Below are 11,441 nucleotides of genomic sequence, written 5' to 3'. Positions count from 1 at the left end.
GTATCTGATACTGCTTTTGATCCCTTTTTTGTTTGTAACAAAGAAGACATGCAACTTTCGAGGTAAAGTCATATTTTGGAATGTGCTGAACAAATATTTCATAAATAGGGAAAAGTTTATCTTAAGAGTCATTTTGCTGTCAAATGATTTATTCGAATTCAGAGCCAAAACAGATAAAAGCCCTACGAATGTGCTGTATCTTTCAAATAACTCAACTCTAAAAGCGGCTAAACTCTATACATGTACAGAAGGGTTGGAGTTCCGGAGGAAGGTGAGAGGCAGAGTTTTGCCAACCAAATAAAGGTTTCCCACACATATGTCAATGCATTTCACCACATCAATACCTGAAAAGAGAGCAGGCATTAAAGAAATGCACACTTAAATAGGCTACTAATGAGGTTACTTCTGTATCACAAAGCCCGGGTTAGCCAATGAATCTTTCAAACTATCTAACTTGAAAAATGGTGTTTGGCAAAGTCTGCTGACATCTGCCACAACTTTATTTAGCCTTCTGCATTCCCTGGAGGTACTGCATAAGAGTTGCTCTGCAGTACCACACTACAGCAACTGCAGACAGAAGGGAATGTAGACAGACATGCAAAGTGTTTAAAATAGGAAACACAGGCTCTCTGCTACGGGCTAGTACAACAGGTGTATATATATTGGGAGCTTATATTAATGAGGCTTCTGTTACACATGTAGGAGGCTGCCGGCAGCCTTTTCAGAAGTAGATGGGTATTTTGGTTTAAGTCAGACAGAGTAACCTCGTAGTAACCTCTAGTCTGGCTCACAGCCACTAGGGAGGACTCTGAAGGACTGTCCCTTGGTGCTGCATTGATTAGATTTCTTCCCATAATACATCCAGTGTTTTTGCTCAGTAAACCTTACTAACAATTGAATCAAGAATAAAGAGTGAGAGAGGAAATAAAAGCTGATCTCCATGTGAAAATGGGCCATAAAATTAACAAGGTTCTCAACATCAAGTAATTCTGTCTGCTCTATTGTGGCCAGAAAATCAGAGCCTGTAACGTACATAAGCCAGCAAGAACAAAAAAATCCAGAATTTATACAACATCAAAGTGAAATATTTAAACATGTAACACCTAGGAGATCTGAAAGCTTAACTTTCCCTAATAACCTTTAAATATTTGCTGGCACATATATTATACATGCATCATTTTTGGATACAAGTTATGTTGGCAAACGTACATTTTCCACAATCTTTTATGGTGCTGTGGAAAAGTTAATATACAAGTTTCCTAATTTCTACGTCTTGCAGCATCAACAGCGCATAGAAAGCACCTTTACTAAAACAAACACAAAAGCCACATACTCTTAAATAAAATGTGGATGAGAAACCGGGACATAACAAGTCCACAGTGAAGTAATTTTTCTTCTGAGAACATTAGCATCAATGCACTGGTGTGCTATAATCAGGACACATTCTAATCTATTTGCTAGATACTGAAAGTGCACCCTGTCAGCTGGACTCTATGTCTCATTTATTTCAGTGAAGGCAGACTGAGCCTGTCCAGTAGTAGAGATTTTGAATGTACAACACTTTAATTACAACTGTAAACAAACTGTCACAGAAAACTGTCACGTGAATGAGAAATTGCAAATGTAAAGATTCATCACAAAAGTCTCTCAGGCTCGCTAAATTCTTTAATGACATCTAAGTCTTTTGCCTTTTGCAGCATGCTAATCTGCCTGCTCCAAAGATAGCTCATAGTGGCTATACAAAAGGTTGGGCTGGTAGAAAAACAGGAATCTGCGAAGTTTGATCGTAAAATACCAATATTATTTACCAGAACAATCCTTAGTTGCTAAAAAAGAAACCAAACCACAAATCATCATCATTGGAAAGACTGTAACGCTCACATTCCGAATAAACAGTCCATTCCCTTAAGAAAGGAACACCACTTTATATAAATAATGAATCATCTAAGCTCTGAGTAACAATTATAACACTCATCTACTTGGTAATTCATGTAAGAAAAACTATGATCTTTCTAACATAAACATAACCTACTATCAAGTATTAAAATAGAATGGATTAATAAGATTGTCATGACTTAACTATCCACACTGCATGACAAAGTAAGTAAACTAAGTATTTTGCAATATCTAGAGGAAAATGGGAGCACAATAAATAGATTGCTTTAATAAAGCATATGAGAATACACAAGTAATTAATGTATATCTTCTCTATTAAGGCAAGTGCTCTCCGAATGGTCTGTTACCCCCAAATTGACAATAGGGATAGGAAGAGTGGTACAGCAGGCAATGTAACTTGCAAAGATTTATAACTGTATCTGGATACCAAACTAGATCTTAAGTAACACATGTTATCATAATTGGGACTCGATCAAGTAGAGGCAAGAAAAGCCTCTTGCTGCCTGAAAATAGGCATCTAGAATCAAAGGGAAACAATGGTAATGTCCTTTAAAATACTAATATTTTTTTTCAGGTCTTCTTCCTGAGTTCTTTTAAATGAATGAGTCTGGTAAAGTATTGTCAAAAAGCAATAACCAAACAAAAAATACCCAAATGAAATGTCATCACCACATGATGCCCAACACAGCTTATGCTGAATGCTGGGATGCCTTTCCGTTTCCGGAAACAAGGGCATCACAATTTTTACAATTTTGTTTAAAAATATGATCTGATCATTTCTGGCCCTTTGACATTAACTATGGGAAAGGAATGAAAGCTGGACACTCACTGGGCCCTAGCTTACACTCTCCTGGCCATTGCTGATCTGTGAAGTCCTTTTTGAGTGTCTCATTGCTTGCAAACTACTTGCAAAGCCTTGCAATCTACAGTCAGAGGAGAAGGGTCTTACTTTTTTTTTTTTTTTTTTAAAAAAAAGAAAATCAATCACAAAATAAGCCTAAGCATCTTCCTGAAAGAAAATAAGATTTTTAATGGAGGTACTTTAAATGTTTTGGAGCTTAAAACAATTGTCTGGTAAATATACGATACATTTTGCATGAAGGGTACTTCAAATATTCAAATACAACTTGAGTGCCATGCTCCTCTTTTATCCAACATCTACTTTTCAGAAAAGGCTGAGAAAAGAATCAAATGCTTGATATAACTCCACCATGATAACCTGTCATCTACCACTTGAAAAAGTAATGCATGGAACTGTAGGATGAATTCCAAAACATCCACTAACATCATACTCTATTAAGATGCCTATTAAATATTTCATTTTTGCCAAATGAATTAAAGTATGATAAAAACTCCATCTATACTTATGAATTTATCTGACAAATAAATGTGCAATAAGTTACAAAAGCATGAGTATCAACATCACTGAACACAAGCTGCCTCCGCAGATCTCAGAGAAAGGCAGTTTCATACAGAAACAGAGACTGCAAGATATTGCAGGGAATCTACAGTTTTTCATCCTCTCCACTGCCTGAGCATTTAGGGAAACTCTTGGCATTTCCCTGGTTTTGGGCAGAACAACAGTCAACAGCCTGTCTTTGAATTATTGGAAAGCTGCAGACCTCATCTGAGAGATTCTAAAGGACAGTTATTAATCTATTCGGTTGTAGGATGCATTGTTCACATGTATGCTCTGCTGGCAGAGTAGTTCACATCTGCTATTTTAGAACTGGAGCATTCTGGCCAGCATCATCCTCCAAAGTCCATTATATGCTCCCATGTGCCATGAGGATAACATAAAGGGCAAGTCCCACTTTCAGTTTCTTTGTCAACTCTGAATACAGTTTGTGACATTATCCTAACAAGAGTGGGGCACGTCATGGAAGGTGTGTGCAGATAACTCATCCCGAAGCACTCTAATGACCACACAGAGAAGTCTTCCTTTCTTTTTGGAGCATCTGTCTACAAGCCACACTCTTGTGGCACACACAGCAGCATGATGTACAAAAGTTCAACTAAAAATAGATGGCAATAAAGTTCTGCCAAAAGAAGTGTCTGCTCTGGATCGTTCCACCAGCAAATGGTGTTTCCAAAAACTGTGAGGAACCCTGTATGGCTGCTTTCCAGATGTCAGCAACGCAGACACATCTCAAGGAAGCAGTGGAACATGCTCCCTGCCTGTTGAAATCAAACATGTAAATGAAAGGGACATAGCAGACCAGATGAATACAAAACATAAGCCCCTGTTATTCCTACTTTTAAAAACATCCTTTGATATACTCCCTAAGGTATGGCTTATCAGAGTGGTAAATATTTTAAATAAGTCTTGGCACGAACGTTTGTATTCTGCTTGCTGAGGCTGCTGACTGCAGGAAGGATGTATTTATAAGTGAAAATCCCCAAAACAGGCTATTACTAATATTTTTATTTATTATTACTAATTCACAGTTATGAATGCATAAGGCTAGGATGTACTATCATAAGCTGCCTTGTAGTTCCAAGGTAGTTATTCTGAATTAATGGAAAAACACTTATTAATCCCCCAAGGAACCTAGGTTTCAGACACCGAGTAAAAAATACTCTTCTCTAAGAGGAAAGCAAACCTTATTAACTCCTAGTTACACCTTCAGAGAACTGATGAGAATTCCAGATGTGTCATCTCTGTAACCTATCAGACCATTTGTGCCTTTCTCTCCAATTACCCCTCAACTAAGCTTGCTTCGGATTAAGTTATTTTTTGTTACATAAAAACCTCTTAGTGGAAGCTACTGTTCTACTCAAACCAAAAATCTCTTTCATAATTGCCCCCTTTATTTATTGTTTAGACAAGAACAATATTTGAAATTAAGTCCTCATTCACCTGAGACTACTTTGGGCATTTTTGGTCCAATGTGATGGTTCTACCAGTCTGATGACTGAAAATATCACCATTTCTTGCTGATCCTTTAAAAAAAAACCCAAGGCTTTGATTAATATAGTGGGTGAGGGTCAGTCTCAAAAAATGAATGACTCAGAGAAAGTTCACTTGTGAGAAAACCCATGTCGAAATGAAAATATAGGTAATGTAGAGGTACACTGTCACTGTAGTTGGTTATTTGCAGGAATATGCTGCTCATGCTTTTATATTCAAGTTGTGTTACAAATCCTCTCAGTTAATATGCACTGTTCACGTGACTGAGTCATGTAGATCACATTTTTATCGTTACCAACAGTGATCAGCAGCATACTGGAGGAACTTCAAAGTAATTTACAAGTACCAATGGTAAGGAAGTATTAATCTGTATTTTCATAGAACCACAGAATGGTAGGGGTTGGAAGGGACCTTTAGAGATCATCTAGTCCAATCCCCCTGCCAAAGCAGGTCCACCTAGATCAGGTCATACAGTAACATGTCCAGGTAGAATTTTGCATGTGAAGAACATATGTACAAGACACTTCAGTATTTTTGTGTGAATCACTGCAGCAGAGGCAGAAACCGAACCTGAATTACCTAACACCTCTATTACATCTATGTGAACAGCTTTCTGAGAGAGCATGATAGACATAGGAAGCTGTCCTGAGAAGAAAACACAAAGCAGCAATTTTTAGTGTAATCCTCTTCAAAGAAACTATGGCACCTGTATACAAATCCCACCTCAAAGGCAAAAACTCAACAAAACCCAACAACAAAACATCATATGCTGTATTTCTAGAGAGAGACTTCAGTCAGTTGTGGCAAGTTCTCTATCTCTCCTCTCTCTTTCTCAGCCCATGACAGCAATCCCCACCTGGCAACTGGTCTTGTTTGGATGACTTACTCCTCATTCTGAAATTCCAGATTTTTCTTGCAGCTCTGAGATTTTGCTGTACACGTATAGGTGAGAAAGAAAGCAAGAACGACTCTATAGAAGGAGTTCCAGAGGCTTTATTTTTACTGCCGTACATACCATTTTCTAAGGTGTTTGGCACTAAGGGTGCAATGTATTAAAATGATTGATTGATTGCATTTTAAAAATAGAACTACTGTTCTGATACTGGGATTAACTATTATCATTAAGATATGGCAGAATTTTAAACAGCTTTGAAGCTGCACCCTACTGTGAATGCAAAGCGTCCTTCCCCAACCCCCCTTGCCAACGTTACATGCACAAAACAGTTTTTCAAAAAGGAATCAAGTAAATGCCACTAACTTCACTTCTCACACAGTGAGCACTGTATCCACGGGATCCCAGTAACAACGTCACCGTGTCCTTTCAATTCCCATCGTGCATTTTTAGTTTGCTTTCAGCAGATTTGTAGCCTCCTGTCCTTTTTCTCTGAACGACATTATGTATTGCTCTATGGGAGAAGCTTAATCATAGCTATTTTGAAGGTTTGGTTTGTTTGGTTTTTTAAAAATCCTATATATTCTATATCAAATCTTGGTCATTGAAGTGGCTGAAATAATATTTGGAATAAATGGTGTAATTTGGTGGCCCAAGACAGTGTAAGCAGGTTCCGATTTAGAGCTCGGTGAGTGACTGCAGCTTCAGGGAGACCCTGCCAGCAGCACGTTTGTGCCAATAGAAAAGAACAGTTGATGGCATCTACCCAAGGTCAGCTCCTCAAATTCAGGAGCTGGTTTTCTTCCAGACACTGTAAAGTCGCTTGTTTAAATGCAGCCAGTCGGTAACAATTAAGTGTCTAAATAAAACATGCAGATTTTGTACTCCTTTTGAAATCTTGTCCACGCCATGCTGTTTATTTTCTATTTCTCACAGTCTTCATTATCCAACAATCAGGCTACAAAATGGCGGTCAGAGTGAGGCAGACATTTTGTAACTGTCTCATTAAAAGCCTAACAGAACAATGAAAATGTGCCGAGTGAAAAGCAGCAATCTGAGGAGCCAAAAGCAGCACGTAGCACTACGACAACCGAGCTTTTCAGCAAATCCTTCATCTTGTTTTGTAGCAAAGTTAAAACAAAGCCACACAGAGAAGCAACCTGGAGGTATTTTATCCCCATGCAAGCAAAATACAGTCTAGGGTGGCCCTTTTCAAGCACTTTCAGTTCGGTGAGTGCCGCTCGTCACCTATCTGAGCAAAGGCTCCTCTGTGCCCCTGCCTACTGTGTGCCATATGGACTCAAGACCACCCATTGACAGTGACTCAGTCACTATAATGTTAACCACATTCTTCCCCGGAAAGTCCAGACACTAATGTTTTCTATTACAGCTCCAGGGCCTTTACAGTTTTCAGCATAGTTTTTAAAGCACTTGCCACAAAATCAGCGAATGGACATTTAAAGAATGGAGCCTACCTTCCTCTACACAGGTAACTTTTCATTCAAATTTAGCTATCTAATGTGTAATAAGCTATGGAGAGCAAACAAGGTAATATCATAGCTGATGAAAGCAAAAAAACAGCCCAGTAACTAAAAAGCATATTCCTTTCTTATTTTTTTTAAATTGTGTGCCCACCAGACTGCTCATAGAAGTATTAGTAACTGATGTATCCCAAGAAGCAAATATGCAAATCTTTAAGAAAAACTGCACAGCACATGCTTCTCAACAAAGATGTAGGTACCTGCCAAATTTCAGGTAGAGATTCAGACATTTTTACAATTTTTCCTGAGGAAAAAAAATCAAATCAACCAAAGGAACAAAAAATAATCCTACAAAACTTTTTACACAGAAAAATGATGGGTTTGTCACTATCCTATAAATAAAAAATGTCTGAGGGGATTTTGCTAACATTTTTTTAATGTTACAAAATGAGCAAAGGGACTGGGCTAATGTTAGATTTGAAAAAGGTGATATAGGTATAATAAAAAACACCGTGGAATTATACAATGAAAAAAAAAATCATTATAAATTTTAATGTAGCTCTGATTTTGAGGCACTTGTAGAATAGAACTTAAGCCAACAAAACAGGTAAGGAATAATTACAGCAGCATGCTGCAAACGTATACATTATACAGCTACATTGATATTGGCAGAGATTAGGCTAAAGCAACGCATCTCAGTTCTGTTTTCTCTTACAAAGACTCACAGTCCAGTTGATATTCAAAGCAGCAGGTCATGAAACAGGCGACTGAATGTAAAGAGATGTCTGACTCTCAAAAGTCAAAGTTAGGTAACCCTTCCCAGAGTGCAGGTGACAGAGGGAACAGGCTACCTGGAAAAACAGTCTGGAAAAGCTTATTCTGAAACTTTACCTCTTAGTGGTAAGTGGATGAAAGCTGGTGTGTCTGACTGTGTTGAAAGAAAGCTACTTTGAGCCCCCAGAGAGCAGGCTAAAGTGTTCCCAGAAAAGGGGGGAATTTAGACTACAGTTTACATACAACTATAGTAACACATTTCCAAGTAATAGTGCATCTCTCTGTGCTTTTACAAGTTGAGATTATTTCCAAGCTACACACTGACTCTTCCCTTACAAGCAAGTAAAAGACATAACAAGTGAAAAGTGATTTGTTTTGAGCCACCTAGACCTGTAGGATACATTAAAGTAGGAGGATTATTACCACTGCCTGTACCCTTGGTGGAGCCAGAGCTGCCGGTGATGGGCACATGTGTAGTGCTGCTGACATATGGTGGAGGTCCCACTCCAGACTATGCTACAGCAAACCCTGAGAGAGACGTGTCTGAAGAGTCCAGCTGCTAAATGACCCCCTCCAGCGCTCGCATGAAGGCTGTCTCTTACAACACAATATAGCCTTCTGTGTTTGATGGGAGATGTTATTTCTCCGACACATATTTTGCAGCGTCCCGTATCTTTGCAGTGGGGCTAGCAATCTGCTGCACTGCTGTGACAACAGGTGGGACAGCTCTTTCAAAATGTGAATAAACCTGCCAAAACCCAGATGCCTGCCAAGCTTACACACAGATGCTATATTCAAAGGTTACAACCCATCTCCAAAACCACTGATTTAAAGCAATGCTGATCACAGTTGTCATTTGGTTTTGTTACAAAATCCCCCAAATCGTGCAAAGAATTCTGAGTTTTCTTACAAGCTTGAAAACTGGTCAAAGTTCATTAATAAGTTCCCTACGGGTCATGATCCTTCAGTTAAGCTAACTCCAGCCTCAGCTGTAAGAAAAGAGCTGAGTCAACACAAGGCTTCACATTAAAGGGTGGGAAACTCGTGGTTTGACAAGATTTCCATGCAAAGCCAGGTGAAGTTCAGTGGTTTCTGTGATATTTCAGAAAGAGTGTTTCAATGCCTTTGAACTTGAAACTCAAAGCAGAATCCAGCAGCTGCAAACTTAAACACAGCGAGACAAAGATTAAGAAAAAAATGTTTGTGTGAGCTCCTGGGAAGAACACACGGAGCTTCACCTACTGACATCTGAAAAAGCGAAAGACTACACACCCCACTGTTCAATTTAAAAAAAAAAAAAAAAAACCCAAAAAACCCATGAGTAGGCAGGTATGGTTGAGGTACAGTTGCAAGACACTTTTGACTTACCTAAATGTCGTGCCTGCGGATGGACCGCAGAGTCCCTGTTAACATTGCTGCCCACTGCCATTCTTGCAACTCCTAACAATGATTTCTAGAAGTTGTGCAGTGCCATTCGCACCAGCCGTATCACAGCCCTTTTTTGTACAATCACCAAAGCCACCAAGACTTACTTTCAACAATCAGGAGGGAATGGAAAAAAAGTTGGTTCTAGCCCTTAAATTCAGAGAATTGGAAATAAAAAGACAAAACAATCACATGGGTTTAAGGTTTGCAGCAGAACTTCTCTTCCAACAGCACTTTTCAGTCATCTTCTCTGCAACTGTAAGCTTTCAATGCTGATGAAACAAACAAATGGCTTGTAGACACTTCCAGGTGAGACATTATATTAGTTCACAAAAGTGTGAATCTCTGTGCTATTTGGTGTCTGTTAGCTAGCTGATCCCCAATCTTCTGGCCACAATAAGGAGCAACTTGTAATTAAGAGAGGGAAACCAGTGTGAAAGAATACCATGCACATAGGCAACAGTGGTCTACTGCCATACCACTCATCAGCTTCAGCTTCCTGTATCTTACAAAAGGAATAATTGTATTCTGTAGGAAATTGATAACGTTTTCTATTTTGAAAGGGCTTTTCTCAATAGCACTGAAAACAGGAGAATGTCCATGCAGCGCATAGTTGAAGGGAAAAAGTGAAAAATAATTTAGGCATGTGGGAAATGAGTAAAGGACAGCAAGCAGACAAAAAATTATGGTACATTCCTCTGACATATTTTTTTCTTAAGAGTAGTAAACTTTCTGAGCAGAGAAAAAAGATTAATATTGTTTAATTTTGACTCTACTGTTAAATTACTAGAGAAAGAATCCTAAATTTTGTCAGCACAGTTTTGCTTCCGCTTCTTTGGTGAATTATTCCTTAACCACTTGTAAATGCTGGAAATGATTTATGCTGATTCTCACCTAATATCCCCTGCCCCTCCTCAGTCTCCAGTTATCCTTTAATACAGTAAAACTGTAAGAAAATTAACCACTTGTATTAAATGGTTAATCAGATTGCCTCAGGGCTGCTGCACCATTCTCCCTAATGTAGTTTCTGCCTATTTGACTACGGAAAGTTTTGGAAAAGAAGAGGAGAAAAATATTTTGTGGAGAATCACAAAGTATCACATCTGGCTTTTTATTATACAGCACTGCATCCATTTTTGACAAATCTATTTTCTAATGGTGGAGCTTAATAGTTGGTTCCATATACAAGACAGAGTTAAAATTGATACAGCTGTGAGCACAGAAGTGCTGAGGGTTTTGATTGTGAAGGTGGATAATACTGAAGTTGTAAAAATAATCCGTAGTAAAATGAACTACAGCAACAACAAACCCCAGAGTGCTTTCTTGTTAGTTTAAAAAGTACTGGATTTACCATTATAACCTAATGTATCTCTTTATACACATTCCTCTTCTCTTCATCATTTATGTAAGACCAGTTGCCGTGACAACTAAAAGAATTGTTTTAATAAAGCAATGTCCCCCTATATTTTAAATATTGCAGATTCCTGAAACAAAGAAATCCACCACACAACTCCAAAGATGCAAAATAATACAACACAAAAAAAAGCTGTAGAAAAAAATAGGAGAATCCTGCACACCAAATCAATTTTGCATGGAAGCGGTATTTCTGGCCTACAGCTCCAAGGACAAACTTACTGCTTATTATAAGCTTTATTACTAGTATCTCCTACATCCATAATTTCCTTCTGTATCCCCATGGTAAACCAACCAAACCCCGGGTCTCTTAATTGGACTCCAACAAAATAAGCACAACACAATGCAAAGACATAGTCTTAAACGATAACAGCTCTATACTAAGACCAAGGCATCAGTTAAAATCTGATATGAGGTAGTGATGAAAGGATTTAAAAGTGCCAAGGGAAAGCAGATTCTGTATGCATGAGCAAAGAGTCTTCAAGCAAGCCTATATAAATGGCCCAAAGGATGTATATCTGCAGGATCAGGTCCTTGCAGTTCAAGTATCAGTCCTAAAGTATACTCTCAAATACAGAGACAAAGAAGTGTATTTGTCAGTACAAATGACCAGAGACTGATGGGAAATTCTGGGAAGGAAAATGTGAAG

The 11,441-nt window shown here is 38.4% G+C and overlaps 1 long non-coding RNA gene across 1 annotated transcript in view; it reads right to left on the bottom strand.

Moving 5' to 3' along the window:
• Positions 1–217: 217 nt before the first annotated feature.
• The window catches only part of LOC133624691 (uncharacterized), an 82,584-nt gene continuing 71,360 nt past the window's right edge, over positions 218–11,441 (bottom strand). The window contains exon 7 of the long non-coding RNA XR_009818054.1: positions 218–344. This is a non-coding gene — a long non-coding RNA (uncharacterized LOC133624691). The remainder of the gene's footprint in view (positions 345–11,441) is intronic.

Source organism: Colius striatus, chromosome 1, assembly GCF_028858725.1.
Source record: "Colius striatus isolate bColStr4 chromosome 1, bColStr4.1.hap1, whole genome shotgun sequence".
Taxonomy (NCBI): domain Eukaryota; kingdom Metazoa; phylum Chordata; class Aves; order Coliiformes; family Coliidae; genus Colius; species Colius striatus.
This window is presented reverse-complemented; position numbering and strand designations above follow the sequence as displayed.